An 18,638-nucleotide genomic window follows, 5' to 3' on the forward strand; every position below is an offset into this window, starting at 1 on the left:
TGCTCTGGGACCAAGCCGGTCAGACAGGTCTGGTCTAGAAATCTGTGTGTGCAATTACTCTCTGCATAGTTGATAGGCTTTAGTATTTCCTTCATTAAAATCATTCTTTATTTTTCAGTAAGATGAGTGTATCTCAACTTTCATTCTTAACCCATAGCTAATTTATATCCCTGACCCTTGATGTCTTTCTCTGTTGATAGGTACTAGACTAGCCTTCTCAAACTGTAAGGTCACTGGCATTAAGCAAACAAACAAAACAGTCACAGTGGTTTCCTCTGGACAGAGAGAGAATTTTCATTGTCTGCCTCTTTTTACCTTTGTAATTTTAAACCAGGTGAATGTATAAGCTCTTAACAAAATTCAAAGTTTAATTCTTCAGCATTTTTTAAGTACCTTTCAACATCTCAAACTTCATGAAGTGCTGTATTTTCCGACTGAACCAAAATAAGAGCACATCATCTCTAATGTTTACATATTACAATATTTCAAATGTAAAAGTAGAATTATAAAGAATTTCAGAAGAGCCTGTTAGTGATTTTACTTTTTTAGTACCTGCACCTGACCAAGTTGTAAGAGTGTTGTAATCATTCACACTTTCCTCACAGGCGTAAAATAAAAACTCTGTTTTGTCCTTATTGTAATATTTCATGTGAAACCCCTATGGGGGAATATATGTCTTTAAGATGAACCTTACAACTACACTTGCAATGTAACCCACAATTATTTAAAAGATAATGTTTATTAGTCGAATATATATACATGCATCCACAATAAGATTTCTTTAAAGAAAGGCAAACTATTTTTATGGACCTCTTGTATCTAAAGCTCTCTTTCTCTTCACCTGAGAGTACAAAACCCTTTCCATATTTATTCTCACAGGAGAGCTAGGAGAGGGCTGTGTAAGTGCCTCTGATTGTCAGATGTGTGTAATGAGGCTCAAAAATAATAACCAGCTGGAGTAATGACTTCAGGACTGTTAGTAACGGCTAATTGACTCCCATCTACAGCCCTTCAACATGGTCAAAGGCCTTTTCCATGTAATCTTCAGATTTTACCATTTTTCTACTCTTTGTGGACTTTAAATGGTTGACTAGAAAGTAGAAAATTAAATTGTGTAAACAGCAACTTTCACATCCTAGCAGAGGCATGCTCATGATGAAAATCATATGGTAAATTCAGTTGTCTTCTATTACCAGTGATTTCCAGAAGATAGAGCTGTATAGTAAATTTGAAAAGCATCAACTCCTTATTCTACTTACTTATTTTTTGTCATGATACTTAATGCTTTGAAATTTCAGGGACATTTAACAACTTTAAAGAAGAATATATAATTTTTACTTTTTAACAAACATGACATAAGTTAAAATATGAAACTCTCAGGGTACATTTCAATGAAATAATTTTCCCTGATGGATTGTGTCCATTGCAATGGGCTCACTGAACTTCAGACCAGGGGGGGGGGGTAATGCTTGAAAGAGCATGCATTATTTAATAAATATTTTACAAAGAGTACTTCTTTCAGTCTCTAAAAGTAGATATAAGTATCTCCATTGTGCAAACAAGAAGGCCAGTTCAGAAATTTGAGGCACCCTATTCCCCTTCCTAGGCCCTCCCCCGAGGCAATGAATTCAGATCTGCCTCTTCCAGAGTCCATATATTTCCTGTTTTTTACTGCCTTTGGTGCATCAATCTAATAGTCCAATAAATAGGAAAGGGGAGTGAAGACCCTCACCTCTTCTAAGCTATTTAGGTCCTGAAGAAGGTTTTCTGTTATTGTTGGATACTTAACACTTCATCTCAGAGATCTGAATGATAAATGCAGACATCCTATCTTCATCATGAAAGTCTAGACAGCTTGAGAGCAGAATCACTGTGTAATCCTCTTTGGTATCTATTAGAATGCTAGAACTCTGATGATTAATGAACAGATCAGCATATAGATGGAGGAGGATTTAGGGAATATAGGCAGAAGAGGGAACCAATAATAAATTGGCTGGGTAAAAGACCACACAATTATAAAACAAAAATTCATGCAAATTCTTTCATCATCCATCCAAGTACTTCTATAGTTATATAAGTTGTTTTTATTCCTTTTAAAGTTGAGTTTGTTACTTAGGTAAATTTAGTAAATGCTAATCTAGAAATGAATTTGCACAGTGGAGTCAAGCCTAAGTAACATGAGGTTCATCAATATCAGGGAAGGTCAAGTCTGGTTTTAAAATTACAAGTCACTGATTACCTGTTATGCCGACTGTCACAAGGGTTATCAAAAAATCTTTTGTTCGTTTACTGAAGGATAAAGTTCCAGCTTATTTTCATGGCTCTTACATTCCCTTTCACTGCTTTGTTTGTGTTAATCCCTCACTCCCTCTTACCCATTCCTTCCTCTGGTGCCTTAAACTTCGCATGTATCAAATGCCTTACCTTACAATTCTCTGATAACACCATGCTTCCTCACACTTTTGTGGTTCTGCACGTGCTATTTTCCCTGTTTCCCCCCAATTCACCCATGTGGCAAATTCTTTCTTATTCCCTGAAACTCACCTCAAATAAATCCTCTATGTAGAACATTCCTTTTCTATAATCCTAGGCAAAAGCAGTCAAGTCCTGGATGTTATATATAGATTGGTAACTTTATCAGTTTTGATGTGAAATAAATTTTGACTTACATCTCTGATACCTAACTTACTAACTATATCATTTGGAGTATTGCTTGTTTGCCAGTGTTTTGTTATTTGCAAAATGAGAATTATAACAACCACTGTTAGGTGCTTGGTTAATTAGATACCATAATGTGTGTTAACACCTACTCCTTCATTTCTGTATTCCCCCAAATTTGTTTATCCCTCTGCCATACCATTTAATGTTACAGTTGTGTGAACCTTTTGTCCATTGATGCCCAGCCCCTACAGAGCAGGACATAGGAATCTTAGGTGTTTTGAAGCCGGCAGCAAAGCCAAGTCTTGTCACGTAGTGACTGCTGGACAAATGGTCGCTCAATTAATTAAACCAAACTTTTCTTTCAGTGATGTTCTGTGGACCTGAAAAAGCCTAAATAAAATATTTTATTGTCACTGTTGGTGTTGCATTATAACACATGCAATTTCTTACAGGCTTCTTAAGTAACCATTTTCCAAGGCTCGTAACTTTACTCTCAATGGTAATTATGTTGTGTTTTCCCCTTTAGGCCATATTTGAATTCTAATTTGAGTTTGTAAAAACTGTGGGAACATTTGAACTGGATGATTCTTGATAATCAAATACTCTAGGAACAGGTGGTATGCATTAATCTTAAATTCTTTTTCATTTAAGTTTGAAAATTAATATTTGGAAAATATATTTTGAGTTCTCCATTTAAAATTTAGAACAGGATTCTCTGAAAACTTTGTCACCATTAAACATAAAAATAAAAGCATATTAAAAAGAAACTAACAGCAGCAATTCTTGCCATAGAAGAGGAAAAAAAATCTGTTTCCAGAAATTGGATAGAATTATGTTTCTTCTCATGTTTCATTCTAGATTTGTTTCATTCCAGCTTCCTTCTATCAAGATCTTAATCTGAAGCAACAAGAATATCACCTTTTAAGAAATCAATTTTCTAATTGTATTTTCATATTTTAATCTATCAGTTTGTAGATTTCCATCTCCATTTCTTTATTTTTAAGGTATATATCATTTGAAATAATCTCATATATTAAAAATCTAGAGTTAACTAATACATTAATAACAGCATGGTTTTTAAAAACTTGCTTTACCAAAGGATTCTTCAGTTTATCCAAAAGATTCCTTTGATCAGAATGTTACCCTAATACATTCAAGTTAAAAAAAAAATTATACACTGATTTTCAAAAAAAATAGCTATGATTTAAATGAGGAGTTACATGGGTGCCTAGGTGGCTCAGTTGGTTAAGTGTCTGACTCTTGATTTTGGCTCAGGTCATGATCTCAGGGTTGAGAGATCGAGCCCTGAATCAGGCTCCAGGTTGGGCACGTAGCCTGCTTAAGATTCTCTCTCTCCCTCTCCCTCTGCCACCCCACCCCCCGCTTGAGCTCTATCTCTCTCAAATAAATAAAGTTATAATACATATCATCAATAATACTAAATATTCAGTTTTAAAATGCAATGGAAGAAATTAATACAAAACTTTTGTAATTAAAGCATATTACTTCAGGAATATATGGTATATTCTTTGTATTTATCTACAGCAAATCCATATCAACTAGGAAAAAATCATTTGTACTTCATAATTATAGAAGATATGAAAATTTTACAAAAGTAAAACTTACTGAGAAGTATTGATCTGTGACCACATAATCAAGAGCTACTACTGGATATTTTTCTCCTTGATATCTTAGAAGGCATACAGTGTGCACCTGTTACTCCAAAAAATTCACTACATGGGTAAGATATCTTCTAGAGAACTTCTCTTTTCAATCTGAACTATTTTTTTCCTGATTTTAAAAAGTTCACCCCTCGGGGCGCCTGGGTGGCTCAGTTGGTTAAGCGACTGCCTTCGGCTCAGGTCATGATCCTGGAGTCCCGGGATCGAGTCCCGCATCGGGCTCCCTGCTCAGCGGGGGGTCTGCTTCTCCCTCTGACCCTCTTCCCTCTCGTGCTCTCTGTCTCTCATTCTCTCTCTCGCAAATAAATAAAATCTTAAAAAAAAAAAAAGTTCACCCCTCAACCACCAACACACATGCATATATTTTGAAAAAGTGTCCTATTAAAAGTTTTTAGGAATATTCTGACCCTGGGTCTGCAATGTTTAAGAACAAACAGAAAAATATATTGCAATTCTCTTATAACATAGGCATACTAAAGATACAACCTCAATTTTGATAGTAATCAGACTTGTGCATCCATTTATTGTCTATTATATTGTTGTCATTTATCTATATGTGTATAGAGAGACCAGTGGAAAGGTTTCTACAGTGCAACAGTCTTCGATATTAGGAAATACTTTGGGCACCTGAGTGGCTCAGTTAAGCGTCTGCCTTTGGCTCAGGTCATGATCCCAGGGTCCTAGGATCTAGCTGCATCAGGCTCTGTGCTCAGTGGGGAGCTTGCTTCCCCCTCTGCCTGCTGCTCCCCCTGCTTGTGTTCCCTCGCTCCCTCACTCTCTGTCAAATAAATAAAATCTTTAAAAAAAAATGCCTCTTACAATTTAGGAATTCATGATCGGTATTGACTCACCTTTTTCATCTCATGCTTTCAAATTATGCTTTCCTATTTATTGTAAAAAAGTTACTTGAGTGGCACCTGGGTGGCTCAGTCATTAAGCATCTGCCTTCAGCTCAGGTCATGATCCCAGGGTTCTGGGATTGAGTCCCACATCAGGCTCCCTGCTCCTCGAGAAGCCTGTTCTCCCTCTCCCACCTTCCCTGCTGTGTTCCTGCTTTTGCTCTCTCTCTCTGTCAAATAAATAAATAAAATCTTCAACAACAACAAAAAGATTTCTTTGAAGGAAATATTAGGAAATACTTCATTATTTGAATTCCATTTAATTTAAATCTCTTGAGTGTGTATACTCTTTGGTCACAATATATTTTTTCTCCATGGGATTTATGTTCTTTATATACCTTATGTATCTCCTGGGTACATTTTGGTTACATGACATATTTATACAGAAAATGTATATTTGATTCTTTTTACCATCCATTTTCATTTAAAACTCTCTAAGCCCATAATCATCTGCTGTTTTTATTCTTTTTTTTTTTCCAATTCCTCCCTTATCAGCCTTTTAAAAGTTTTATTTAGGATAATGATTTGAATCAAACTAAAATATGGTGGGAGTATATACAATTTAAACACAAGAAATTACTTTTAATGGAGAAAGTGATCTTTAAACAATGAGTCATTAAACAATGCTCTGTTAACATTCAGTGGAGCCTTGAATGTGCCATGTTTTAATCTCAGATTTGGAAGGGCAAATAAATGCTCTTTGCTTTTAAAGTTTAACATTTTCCTCATATTTAGACTTGAAAGAAATAATCTCTCCACTGCTCAGTTTCACCGTTTCTAAGCTAAGATATCACAGACTGACAGAAATTTAAATATAAATCTACTTTCCGGGGCGCCTGGGTGGCTCAGTCGGTTAAGTATCTGTGTTCGGCTCAGGTAATGATCTTAGGGTCCTGGGGTGGAGCCCCACGTTGGGCTCCCCGCTCAGTGGGGAGTCTGTTTCTCCCTTTACCCCTCCCAACTATTTGTGCTCTCTCTCGTTCTTACCCTCTCAAATAAATAAATAAAATCTTATTTTTTTTAAAGATTTTATTTTTATTTATTTGACAGAGAGAGACACAGCGAGAGAGGGAACACAAGCAGGGGGAGTGAGAGAGGGAGAAGCAGGCTTCCCGAGGAGCAGGGAGCCCAATGCGGGGCTCGATCCCAGGACCCTGGGATCGTGACCTGAGCCGAAGGCAGACGCTTAACGACTGAGCCACCCAGGTGTCCCTATCTTTTTTTTTTTTTTAATCTACTTTCCTCGGACATCTCAACCTGGTGACTAATCAGATCACATGGATGATCCATATTTTATGAACTTGCCAATTTGTACAATAGTTTAACCCAAAAAATGTAGAGTATAATAGCATTTCTTGAAATGCTTCTTACGTGGTGTGGTGTTACAAATAAATACAGTCAGCCACCCTGGCACCTGTACCTACTGTCTCTTTCCTTTTATACTACTCCTTACCCTCATCTCTGAGTCAAAAACCCCCATGCCTGCTGCTGAAACATTTAGGGAATCAAAGTTTTGCTTTGTACAATTCCAAAGTAGGTTGGAGGTGCAGGGAAATACATTATTCCCCACTTCTGATACTTTCTAACAGAGAGCTGTTCAGTTTGCATCAGATTGTCCCAAGGAATTTTGCAAGGAACAACTCTGTTAGCATTTACAACTTATATTCTTAGCATATACACTCCTATACCTCAATTAAGATTTGAAAACAATGAAAACTAGGTAAGGAAATAAATCTGAATGAAACATAGGAAAGACAGAATCTCCGTCCCTCCCTATCCTTTTTAGGTCAACACCACCATCTAGCCCTGCTCCATCCCCTGGGATGTCCTCTCTCCAAGCAAATCATGGCTGCATTGTCTTGACCACAATTTCAGTGACTTTCTGAATTGTATTAGCATCACTCAGGAGGAATTGTGGGTTGAATTGTGCTCCTCAAAAAGATATGTTGAAGTCCTGTGAATGGACCTTTTAGAAACAGTCCTTGCAGATAACCAAATGAGGAGGTCATTAGAGTAGGCCTTAATCCAATATGAGTTATATCTTTAAAAGAAGAAGGCCTTGCAAATAAGGTGGTAGCCTGGCATTAAGCTCCCATAAGTCCAGGAATACTTGAGGCTACCAAAAGCTGGAAGAGACAAGGAAGGATTCCCTCATGGAGGACTCAAAGGGAGCATGGCACCCCTGATACCTTGAATTTGGACTTCTAACCTCAGAACTGTGAGAGAATAGATTTCTGATGTTTTAAGACACCCAGTTTGTGACACTTTCTACAGCAGCCCTAGGAACTTAATGTTAATTAATTTTCTTCTCCTGCTGCCTGCACTTTGTTATTTTCTTTCCTCTGGATCTACTACTTGTAAATTAACATTCTATAAGAACTTGAACAAGTTCTTTATTTTCTCTCAGCTTCAGATTCCCGACTTATCCAATGATGTTTCCCTCCCACAACTGTGTAGCTTAAACCAAATAAAAAGTATGAAGTATCTGACATGTATTAGGAGTCATTATTTCCCTGCTTCACTAATTTCAAGCATTTTCTGATTATATATAATTTAAAATTCTCAATTTCATAGTCATTAATGAAAGTCAAGATGTTTCATGTCTTAAATATTAATAAAAAATAAAAACACATATTTATAAAAATAACATTGAGACTGGATTAGAGTCAGAGACATAAATATCATCTCATGTTTAGCTTAATATATAAATATATTTATACTGGAAACAAAGTTATGATATGTATGTGTGATGATTAATTTTATGTGTCTACTTGACTGAGCCACAGTACTCAGATATTTGGTCAAACATTATTCTGGATATTTCTATGAGAATGTTTCCGGATAAAATTAACATTTAAATTAGTGGCTTTGAATAAAGTAGATTACCTTCTATAATGAGGATGGGCTTCATCCAATCAGTTGAAAGATTGAATAGAACAAAAAGACTCCTTCTCTGTTATTTTTTTTATATGCATCTCTATGTTTATTGCAGCATTATTTACAATAGCCAAGATATGGAAGCAATTTAGGTGTCCACCAATAGATGAATGGATAAAGAATATGTGGTACATATATATAAATACATATGTGATTGTATGTGTGTGTATATATACACACACACACACACACACACATATATATATATAATGGAATATTACTAAGCCATAAAAAGAATGAGATCTTGCCATTTGTAATAACCTAGATGAACCTATATGGTACTATGCTAAGTGAAATAAAAGACTGATCTCTCTTGAGCATGAAAGGAATTTTGTAGCAGATGTCCTTCAAACTTGAACTGAAACATGGGCTCTTCTCTGGGTCTCCTACCTGCTGGCCCATCCTGAAGATTTTGTACTTACCAGCCTGCAAAACAACATGAGTCAATTTCTTAAAATAAATCTCTTTCTGCAATGCACACATCCTACTGGTTCTATTTTTCTGGAGAACCTTAATACAGTATGTATATATAGATTAGTATACACACATAAAATACCTAGCTATATACATTGAAAAGTCCTAGAAGCAATAACACCACAGTAATAACAAGCACATCTAATATCTAGACCTTGGTTTCTGAATACTATTCTCTAATAAAAAGGAACCAGGGTACTTAAGAGAAATGGCTGGTTCTAAGACCAGGGCAAAAATAAATCAACAAAAGAGCCTGGATCATCTTGTATTTCCAAGAAGTAAGGAAACACCTCAAAAATGAAATGATAGAAAAACTTCAAAGAAACCCCACTTAAAAGAGTTCCCAAATGGCCACACTTGGAAAAATTTCAGCAACAAAATAAGTAACATAATACTAGATTACAATCTAAAGTATAAAATAAGTATACATGAGCCATGCTGATATAAATGACTGAATGAATAAATAGTTGAAAGACAAATTTTTTCCTTCTCAGAAGAATTCCAAGTAAGATGTGTAGTCACTACCCCCTACAGAAGGTGAAGATTAATTCCTGTCCTCACACATGCTTGTGGCCTAGACTTAATAACTCACTTCCAAAGAAAAGAGCAACAAAAGAGAAAATAGGGACTACCCAGTGGAGAACCATGGAAAACACTACATTAGCCAAGTAATTAAGATTAGCATCATGAGTGATATAATTTAGATAGCACGTTTCTGAGATAATGTGAAGAGAAGGGCACTCCACCTGTTGTGTTCTTTCCAAAACCCATGACCATGGCTTAATAGTAAGAAAACAACAGATAAAATTAGAAGGCATTATGTAAAAAACCTGTCTAGTGCTCCTTAGTATTGTCAAGGTCATGAAACACAAGGAAAGACGGAGAAACTGCTACAGACCAAAGAAGACTAGGGAGGCCTGAAAACTAAATGCATTGTATAACCCTGGATTCTAGATCTGGAACATAAAGAGGACATTATGAAAAACTCAGTGAAATCCAAATAAAGTCTGGAGTTCAGTTAATAGTAATGTATCAATGTCAGTTTCTTAGTTCTGACAAATGTACCATGGTAATGTAAAATGTTAACACTGGAAAGAACAGTGTACTATACTATCTTTGTCACTTTTCTGTAAATCTAAAATATTACAAAATGAAAGCTTTTTTTTTTTTTTTAAGTAGCACCAATTTTAAAAAGCAAATAGTACAGATGGACTTATAATAAAAGAAGTAACAGTTCTCTGCCTAATTCCTGTTTTCCTCTAGTCCCACTCTCGGCTTTATTTATTTATTTTTTTAAGAGAAAGAGAGAGAGAGCAGAGGAGAGGCAGAGAGAGAGGGAGAGAATCCCAAGCAAACTCCATGCCCAGTGCAGAGCCCAAAACGGGGCTCAATCCCATGACCCTGAGATCATGACCTGAGCCGAAATAAAGAGTCTGGTGCCCAACTGATTGGGCCACCCAGGCCCTCTCCTCCACTCTCTACATTTAAACATGTGTAAAAGTATGTTAATATTTCTTACTCAATTTCAGAGGTGATCTTTTAGGTTCATAGAATGATAGGTGGAAGCAGAGAAGTCATACAATATTTAATTTATTCTCAACCTCCTTTCTCTGTAAGAGTGAGATTACAGGGGCACCTGGGCGGCTCAGTCCATTAAGCATCTGCCTCCAGCTCAGGTTATGATCTCCGGGTCCTGGAATCGAGCCCTGCATCGGGCTTCCTGCTCATGGGGAGTCTGCTTCTCCCTCTGCCCCTCTCCCCCTGCCCATGCTCTCTCTCTCTATTGCTTTTTCTCTCTCTCAAATAAAAAATAAAATCTTAAAAAAAAAGAGTAAGATTATGATTATTGTTACTTCTGGTTTTGTTTCTGTTGTAAATTATATTCTTATACTCTTGCTATTCCATTAACAATAGCCAGTATCCTTTGAATTCTCATTTTGTAGGATCTGTATGTTACTACCACACACAACCTTTTCTTCAGTTCTCCAACTTTCTCTCTTCAGTCATGTAAGCATTTTATTACATGTTGTTAAGGTTGGTTATATTTTATTCAGTTCTACAATAATAGTTAATGCTTCTGGTCTTCATCTACAGTTTACTTTTTAAAATTGAAAGGCAGTATGAGGTTCTTATTCATGACAACCTAAATAGTATTTATCATGGAACCATGTTATGGTGTGATAACATTTTCTTTTCCATCGAGTTTTATTTATTCATTCATTCCATTATTTATATCTTTACTGCAGTTTAAGGTGCGTTTTTTTGTTGCTTTTGCCAAGTTTTACGTTTTTCAAAATTCTCAAAATAACAAACCTATGAAATTCTTTTTCTTCCTTATGAAATAATTCCCATCTTTACCTTTTATTCTCCTGCTGCAGTCTTGGCTGATTATAAAATATTCTGGTATATATCTGTAACTCCCAAGGTTTCAGTTCTCTTTTTTCCACATTCTATATGTCCATCTTCCTCTTTTTGTGTTAGTTTGTCCATTTACACTTTCATTTTTCTGCAACTCACACTTAAGGAACTTCCTTTAAAAAGATTATGTGGAAAGTAATATCCCACACCTTAACTGTGTGGTGATGAGTTTTCTGCTCACCATTCTCTTCATATCTCCATGTGTTCCAGTATGAAGACTGGTCAACTTTGAAGGCATTGTACCACCTTATTCCAGGATCCAATTTTGTAAAGAAGTCTGATACCAGGTTGATTATTATTATTCCTTTGTAGTAAACCAGTTTGGCCTTTTACAAACTCCTCTTTTTCCTTGCCATATTGAAATTTTACAATAGTTTTCTAAATGTATATCTTTTTCACATACTCCACTAAGTCCTCAGCCCTTTTAATCTGTAAAACTATGTGTTTATATCTCAGAAATGATTGTTAATTAATTTATTTTTAATTCTCTTCCTAGTATTTTCTCCTTCATGGTTCCTAGAACCATTAGGAACCATTAGGAATTATTAATATGATATTCTGTCCCCAGGATTCATCTTCTATTTATTTTAACTTTTTTAACTTCTTGAGAAATATCTTTGACTTTATATTCTAAACTTCATAGTGAATTGTTTGCAGGCAATATATTATTAACTGCTAGGAGATTGCTTTTGTTCTCTGATTATTCTTTTGTCACAGAATCCTATTCTTATATGATGGGTACAGTATATTCTTTACCAAAGGCTAAGGACCCTATTACATATTTTTTTTATGTTTTATTCTCTTTTGTGAATTATTTGTTTCCCTGGGGTTTATTTGTTTGTTCACTTTGGCTTTTTCATATTTCATATTTTTCTAAACTTTCCTGTGAACTTTGGTTGTCCATTTATGTGGACTCATGGCTATGAGTTTCTCTGATGTGTGAGGTATTTGCTGATTGCCAGACTATTTGGAATAAAGTCAGAAAATTGGATTGCTACATACTGGGATCCCTAAATATCAGAAAATAGATGGTCTTATGGTAGCTGGTCTTAAGATGATTATTTCCAGACATACAACAACCCTTAAAGGTTAATTTTTGATCTTAAGAGTTAAAAAGCTGCTGCCAAGTGTTCTATATTCAGTTGTGATAAATGGAGTGGGCCAATTATTCCAACTACTGACTTTAAATTCATCTGCCACTTTTTATGGTTACTGGTATCCCCAGTTCTGAACCTTCCTGTAGTTTGCAGCACATATTAACTCTCTCCTCACCAACTGCTGCTTTATCCCCATATTTTCTAGGTCACAGTTTTTCTATCCTTTTGCAATAATACCACTTTATCATATGCTTTCTGTCTTCTAGAAGTGTGTCAAAATCTCATGAACAGCCCCATTCTGCTCACCTGTTGCTACATAGCCCTTCAATATCATTTTAAAGTAAACTTGGAAAGGACATAAATATAAATGTTCCATCTACTATTTTGAACAAAGCTCCCCCACCCCTTTATTTATTATTATTATTTTTTAAAGATTTTATTTATTTGACAGAGAGAAACACAGCAAGAGAGGGAACACAAGCAGGGGGAGTGGGAGAGGGAGAAGCAGGCTCCCCGCTGAGCAGAGAGCCCGATGTGGGGCTTGATCCCAGGACCCTGGGATCATGACCTGAGCCGAAGGCAGATGCTTAACCACTGAGCCACCCAGGCGCCCCTCCCCCACCCCTTTAATTCACTTGAAGTGAATTAAGTTCACCTATGAACTTAAATAGGGTTTCATTAGACACTATGCCTTCTAATTTAATAAATTAATATATAAATAATAAATAAGGATATATGTACTAAACACATGCATGTAAAATTGTTTATGTATTCTCCAGTCTTAAAGACTATGGAAGTCTCTATATCTCCTTTTAAGGATATTTTTCTTTATCCCCTGACAGCACAATTACCTTCTCATGTGTAGTGGAGCAGTGACTTCATGACATTTTAATGGATTTTAAGTGGATCCTGACCCTGACCTTATCTTATTTGTATGTGACTTTCTGTAAAGCCTTAGACCTAAGTTCTTTATTCAGTTAAATTGTATGAAACAAAGCCAGTACCTTCCTCACTTCCATTCATTTTTTTTGCTATGCGATGAAATATTTATAAATCACTTTTACTGATGTGACGAATTCATGATAAAATTATTTTAAATTATGGTATGAAAAGAATATTGGTACACCAATTTGGATCTGTGCATCTGAGCTGAACATTCCATGTGTTCCAATGTTAGGAATGGCCTCTCTCTAATGTACAGCTATTTCAATGATGTCTAGGACAACTTGTCTTTCTCCACTGCAAGTATTTATAGAGTTTCCTTGTGTGACTGCCTGTCTCTTTAAACTACTTATTGTAAAAACCTGGCCATCTTCACTTCTGTTTGAAAAGTTAAATTAAAAGCAAATGCATTAAAATAAAAGTTTATAATCACTGTATTTTGATTCTCATAATTAATATTATTTTACATAAGTTATTAATAGACACTTTCCTTAATCCAGAAGATTTCTTTAGTTTTTCTTTTTGGAACAAATAGTATTATATAAAACTACTTTTATACTTGATTAAATTAATATCTGGTCAAACTGCCTTTTGTTCCTAAATTATCTGTAATATTTAGAATCGTAGAATTAGAAGGGATCTTTGAGATCATGTTGTCCAATGCATTCTTTATTGATGCTTGAGTTGGTTGGTGATTTGTTAGAATAAAACTAGTATGCATTAGAGCTTAAGATAGAACCAATATCTGTTGGTCACAGGTCCAGAGCTCTTCCCATTGCCACTTTGTGTTCACTATACTTTCATACTTTAGTAAACTAGATATTCATTCTTCATTGATTCAGAGAACTGAGATGAATAGGTAAACATGTCATTTATTATTATAATGATAAATAAATATCATTTATTTATCACTTACTGTTGTACAATTTGTCACTTACTGTTGTACAAGAATTCACAGACCTGGTATCATCAGATAAGATCTTAGAGGTCATGAAATCTATTATACTTATACCTTCTGTACCCTTATAGTATGTGTTATGTTTAATATTATGTAGGTTTAATATATGAATATTTTTTGTATTCAGTCTATATCATATGCATATGTTTAAATCTTGATTTTTTTATTCAATTAAAACTATTGAGTACTTACTATATAAAAGGCATAGCACTTTACATATATTATCTGATTTAATTTTCATCATGACTCTGAGAAGTTTTCTTATCTCCAGTTACAGATGAGGAAGCAATGTTGAGTGAACATCTTACTTCATATCACACAGAGCAGGAATTCCAATTCAAGTCTATTTTTCTCCATAGTCTGTATTGTTAACCATACTTTGCTTTGGCTCTTCACATCTATGTTCTTCAAACTGCCAAATTTGTTCTCATCACTTTAGGGTCTTCTGCCTGGGAATGCTCTCCCTTCCATCCTTTCATGGTTCTAGTCATTAAGATCTCAGTCGAAATGTCAGCTCTTCATTTATTTATGTTTATCATACTTTATTCATTATTTTAATTATTCAGACATCTACTTTATATTCTTATTTTTAATGAGTAAATTTTCCATAACTTCTTTTTATCTATCATCTATCTATCTATCATCTTCTATGGTCCTTTCTCTCCACTGGACTGTAAATTCATGATAGCAATAAACTTGTCTCTTTCACAACTATAAATTCCCTAGTCCAATGCCTGGCATGAAGTAGTTCTCAAAAATTATGACTTGAATGAATGAATGAGCTTATATGATTTACAGACTCTCAGCACTTTTTATGTTATTATAGTCTCATCATAGGAGTCAATGAAAATCTTTAACAAAATAATGTATTTTCAGTTATGGCACATCATCTAGAAGATGCGCTATAATTTACTTAATCATTACCTATTTTTATTGTTTTAAATATTTAGTTAGCTTTCAACTTTTTGTTGCTCTAAAGTTTCTCAATCTTGGCACTATTGGTATTTTGGTCCAAATACTTCTTTGTTGGGGATGAAGGTGGGATGCTGTCTCTTGCATCTAAGAGTATAGTGGCATCCTTGGCCTTTAACCCACTAGTAACTTCCCCATCCCCAAGCTGTGAAAACAAAAATGTTTCCAGATATGGCCAAATGTGCCCTAGGGAAAAAAAAAATCACCCCCAGTAGGGAAACTCATCTTTAAATTATGCTCTAATAAATACCTTTAGGTATAAAACTTCTTTCCATATGTAAAAGTATTTCTAAGGGTTAAATTTTAGATTCATTTCATAGATGGAAAAATAGAAGCTTAGAGAGTAAAACACCTTGCCAAAGGTTACACAGTTATGAAGTGGCAAAGTTAGAATTTTATCCCCAATCAGTATGAGTTCAGGGCTCATATGTAATCATGTTTCAGGACCCCTAAATGAAGGCCCCACATACCATGGTCCCAAACTATAGTGACTTGCTTTTTTGTCCCCTCCTTCACCTACTTCTACTCCTTTTTTCCCAGATTATCTCACTCTCTCCCATCCTGGCTTCTGGTAATCTATTTTCCTATCTCACACTTGAAAATTCCTATTTTCCCTGTTCCTCCCTGTTCATTTACTTTTTTGCCTTGGTCAGGTTCCAAAGAAGCAGACCCTGAGCCAAGGACATATGTGTAAATGATTTATTAAGGAACTGCCCCCAGGGGATACTGGTTAGGGAGCTGGAGGAAGCACGAGAGAGAAGGGAAGGAAGCCAAGCAACAGTGCAGATGTAGTCTCAAGCATAAGTCTTCAGCCTACAGGGAGCTCTGAAGTATACACTATGCCTTAGAGGTGCCCAAACTGGAGGCCAGAGAGCTCGTTTTCATAGCATCTGACAGTCTTCTGTCATTGTTGAGAGGTAGGAGATAGACTGTTGAATATACAACAAACCATTAACACCCTACCCTCCTCCCACAGGAATGGTAAAAAGGGTCCAAAAGGATCTGTGAAGAGCCCCTACACTGTCCACTGCATATTTCTCAGACGTTGAGTCAACTCTACCATAAAATTTACCGTCTGCTCACTGTGTTCTGTTCTGTGACCATTCCACTATGTCCTGGATAATAAACCAGGAACAAGTAAGCCAGATTTGAGCAATGGGTCTGGAATAGCCTCCTCTGGAAATCTTTGGTTTTTATCACAAAAGAAAATGAGTCTGCTCTTGTGTGTGGAAATTCTCTGATACTCTGATAAGAGATCACTGGATCAAAAGTGGCCTCTTGGGGGACTCCCATTTCAAGGCTCTGTCTCAAGGAGAACTGGAATTTTTGGTCTGAGGATAATGGCAATTATCTCACTTGGGGACAGCTGGTACCTTCATGGGGGGTTAAATTTAACTTTGTATTTAGGAACTAGTCATTTTCTGATTCATAAATGCAAACTCATTGTTATAAGGAATACAACAAGGGCAGGCAGGAGGAACCCAACAAAGACAATTACAGTCTTCTTTCAGTGCCATAAAGAAACTGTCACATGAGCCTTGACATACAAATTCCTACAAACAGAGGATCATGCAACTATTGCCCAATAAGTTGAAATGGAATGAGTATACTTTGTCTTAATTGCCCAATTTCTGTCATAAAAAACTAGGCACTGAAAAACACAATGATGCATAATGGAGAGAGAAATTTTAAATTTCTTCATATCAGAGACTGAACACAATCTCAAAACAAGTATCAAACTATCAAAACCCCAATGCAAAATGCATTTCTATATGGATATCATATCACTTACAAGGAAAATTTATATAAGCACCATTTTTTAAACACTCCTGTTCAATAGAAGCTTTTATCCTCTTTGTTCTGTTGTTTAGTCACCTTCCTTCTCCCTCTTCTCTTTCCTCTCCCCTTTTTTCCATTTCCAGTTTAGTGTTTATTTCTTAAGAAACAAGTTTACATATCCCTTAGTTATCTCTTTGCCAACACAGACTTTCTTCACTTCTCAGCTGTAAAAACAAGGTATTTTTCTAAAAAATCCACCCCAAAGAGAAGTTCTAATGTCTGCTGATTAAATAATAATTGTTTTCAATGTGCATCAAATACATTTATAATATTCTAAAAAGTTATTGTAAGGAGATAGAATATTAATATTGCAGTGCTGACAAAAAAGTAAGTTTGTATAATCAGATTGCAATTTAAGAGCCTTGATTCTAAATAGAAGGCTCGGTTTTCTCTTCTACATCCAGGAAACACTGGCTGATCTGTGGCTCTTGCCAGCACTTTCATAGCTGCCCCAGACAGCCCATTGCAGAAACTCTGGCTGAGTCATGTCTCTGCTCAGCTACTCAGAAATGAACCATCTCTAGGGACATTCCTGAGACGTGCCAGAGATGTACTTCTGGTCTCCACCTATTTATTTGTCATGCCCCAAGCCATGCCCACATTAGTGGAATTTCCAGTGCATTGCCCACTCAGAAGGACAAAGGGAATGTCTACAGAATTGCTATTTAATATTGCTCAATAAATCAGTAACAGAAGCAATGAATGGAATGGAATGCAAGATTCTTGGCTGTAAGCCCTAGATGAAACCACTTCCTTCCTATGAACAAATAGTGGTTAATATGTTGGCTTTGAGGGCTATGGGAGAGGGACAGTTTCTAAGTAGTTAATTTTACTCTGAGAATATGGAAAACACCCCTTTCAAGGGGAGGGACTACGCTACTTTTTTTCTTTTTCTTTCTCCCTTGGATTAATGAGTATGTACTCAGGTAATAAAGAGTCAGTGAACAAATGTTTACTGATTTTAATAATTAAAATGATTCAAAAGAGTTACTGAATGAATATTTACTGCTTTAATAACATGGTGATTCATATATGAAATATATTAGTTAGGTTCTATAAATGCTATATTCTTTTCTTTCAACCAATATTCTATTTTTGTCCCAAGAGAGCCTCCGGAAGAAAACTGTTGCTGCCTATCTAGAAAGACAGTCATCTAAAAACAAACAAAAAAAGGAACAAATTAATAAAATATAAAACATGTTAGAGATAGTGAAATATAGAGAGAATGCAGAGCATTCTCTTCTTTTCATCCCTATTTTATTTAGTAGTCCCATCTGTACCAAAACCAAAGTATAAGAATGGACAAATGGGGCGCCTGGGTGGCTCAGTTGGTTGAGCGACTGCCTTCGGCTCAGGTCATGCCTGGAGTCCCGGGATCAAGTCTCGCATCGGGCTCCCTGCTCAGCAGGGAGTCTGCTTCTCCCTCTGACCCTCCCCCCTCTCATGTACTCGCTCTCTCATTCTCTCTCTCTCAAATAAACAAATAAAATCTTTAAAAAAAAAAAAAGAATGGACAAATGTTCTTTCAGACTCAGGACAACTGCTTCCTATCACTGTTTCTTAATTATCTTTTTCAAGATGTCATACTGCTGTTAACTTCCAAAATATCTCTTCAGTTCAAGCACCCCATTTGGTCCCCAATGCAAATGTTCCTGTGCTATTGGCACTGCTCCCTCGGAAACCTCACCCTCTACCCAATGTGTTGATGTTCCTGTATGCACACACCACACCCTTTCCCCACATATGGCAGACATCGCTG

The sequence above is a fragment of the Mirounga leonina genome, unplaced genomic scaffold (genome assembly GCF_011800145.1).
Source record: "Mirounga leonina isolate KUSES-001 unplaced genomic scaffold, KU_Mleo_1.0 Mir_174, whole genome shotgun sequence".
Classification (NCBI taxonomy): domain Eukaryota; kingdom Metazoa; phylum Chordata; class Mammalia; order Carnivora; family Phocidae; genus Mirounga; species Mirounga leonina.